This window comes from Phoxinus phoxinus, assembly GCF_949152265.1.
Source record: "Phoxinus phoxinus genome assembly, chromosome: 17".
In the NCBI taxonomy this organism is placed as follows: domain Eukaryota; kingdom Metazoa; phylum Chordata; class Actinopteri; order Cypriniformes; family Leuciscidae; genus Phoxinus; species Phoxinus phoxinus.
Genome location: NC_136892.1, coordinates 2,595,511 through 2,597,716, shown reverse-complemented (window position 1 = coordinate 2,597,716; position 2,206 = coordinate 2,595,511). Strand labels below are relative to the sequence as shown.

The following is a 2,206-nucleotide window of genomic DNA, read 5'->3' as shown; positions in this document are numbered from 1 at the left end:
TTTGCGTGAGCTTACGTAAATGTATTTTTTTACATCGGTTTAAACATCCTGGATAAGCGCAAACTACCATTTCTATTAGCCGTCCTACAATCTCTGTTCTGTGCACAGGTTCTGGTGTAAACAATGAGTGACGTACACGAGAGAGAGAGATCACTTCCGGCGCTTGCGCAGACTAAATAAACAGATCAGATGGACGTGGACAAAGTACACAACTTCCTTACTTGAGTAAAAGTACAGATACTACTGGTCAAATATTACTCTGTTACAAGTAAAAGTTGTAAAGACCGATGTTTACTTAAAGGGATAGTTTCACTTAGTTCACATTTACTCACCCTCAAGTTGTAAAAGAGGTAAAAATGATATAAAAACCGTTGGTTTTATCACACAAACCGCTTGTTTTGTGTCTTAGGCCATCAATGTGCACTTACGATGGGGAATTGTGTAATTTGGACTTTTCTCTGCATGCTTTTGGAGACAGTGCCTATAGACCTGCATTATATGACTGACAGACAAGAACGGTTTGACCTAAAAATATCAAAATTTAAAAACTACTGCGGAGACAAAGACACCGACATCTTGATGCACTTCAGGTAAGATAAAACATACCAACATTTTATTTAAAGGTGAACTATCCCTTTAAGAGTCTGCATCGGTCTGACATGAAATAAGACTAAAGGAGTCCTCTGATTGAGAAAACCTCCTCTAGAGATTCAGAAGTGACTCAATATATGCTGGAGACATCAATAAGAAGACCATCATGTGAACTCAAGCACTTCTCATCACACAATCTGAGCTCTGTTTGTTTCACAGCTCCGTGTCGTTTGTGGCTGTCTTTAAATCCTCATTTTTGCAGAGAGAATATCAAAGTTTCCACGATCTATTGACTCTCAATGGAGTGACTGTTGATTGCCATGACGTCACTCATCATCCATAACGCGGTGTCGCGCATGACGTCATCCCCCAGAGCACTGTGCTGGCATGTGATGCGATAACAGGTGCATTTATATGGGAAATGAACGAAATGGCAGCAGTCATTATTATTATTTTCGATCGGTCAGCATATTCTAAAGCACCGTTACATCTACGAGTTTTGCCGTCAAGTCATTATGACACAAGTATGTGTGAAAACACACTCGTGAATTGCGCGTAATTGGCATTTACTTACGATTAATTGTAGTTGGGTAGGTCTCCTGTTACGCGCTCGTGGTTTCCGAAGAGCTGTTCGGCGTTACATGGCGTTAACGCGCATCATCATCATCATCATGATCATCATCATCACCATCATCACGCTGTGTGTGTGTAGTGCGACGGACGCGGAGGAGATGCACGCGCGCGTTGCCTGGGAAGCGGCGCTAGATGCTCTGCGCTGCAGAGGCGAGTCCACTGCGCATGCGCACGCGTGATCACAGCCCACCACCCTGTGTGTGTGTGTGTGTGTGTGTGTGTGTGTGTGTACCTGCTTAGCTTAACTATATTTTGGGCACAAATTTGTATCCTGAAGTGACCAAAATCCAAAAACTGACAAAATCTCCAAAACCCCCACTTTAGGGACTTCCTCATTAGTAAATCCGGTATAAAAATAAAGTATTTAAAGGTTTTAAAAAAATGTAAAACTGCAGAACGTTTTGTGTGATGGGTAGGGGTCAGATTAGTGTGTTTGTGTGTGTGTGTGTGTGTGTGTGTGTGTGTGTGTGTGTGTGTGTGTGTGTGTGTGTGTGTGTGTGCGTGCGCGTGTGTGTGTGTGTGTGTGTGCTTCATGGGTAGGTTTAGGTTTAGGGTTAGTGTGTGTGTGTGTGTGTGTGTGTGTGTGTGTGTGCTTCATGGGTAGGTTTAGGTTTAGGGTTAGTGTGTGTGTGTGTGTGTGTGTGTGTGTGTGTGTGTGTGTGTGTGTGTGTGGTGCGTGTGTGTGTGTGTGCTTCATGGGTAGGTTTAGGTTTAGGGTTACTGTGTGTGTGTGTGTGTGTGTGTATGTGTGTGCTTCATGGGTAGGTTTAGGTTTAGGGTTAGTGTGTGTGTGTGTGTGTGTGTGTGTGTGTGTGTGTGTGTGTGTGTGTGTGTGTGTGTGTGTGTGTGTGTGCTTCATGGGTAGGTTTAGGGTTAGCGTGTGTGTGTGTGTGTGTGTGTGTGTGTGTGTGTGTGTGTGTGTGTGTGTGTGTGTGCTTCATGGGTAGGTTTAGGTTTAGGGTTAAGCTTAATTAATCCTACT

At 43.6% G+C, this 2,206-nt stretch overlaps 1 protein-coding gene across 1 annotated transcript in view; it reads right to left on the bottom strand.

The window, feature by feature from the left end:
• Positions 1 to 1,341, bottom strand: part of LOC306984572 (actin-binding protein WASF3) — a 33,704-nt gene extending 32,363 nt beyond the window's left edge. The window contains exon 1 of the mRNA XM_079586049.1: positions 1,166 to 1,341. The gene's annotated coding sequence lies outside the window, so the exon portion shown is untranslated. The remainder of the gene's footprint in view (positions 1 to 1,165) is intronic.
• Between the last annotated feature and the right edge of the window lie 865 nt (positions 1,342 to 2,206).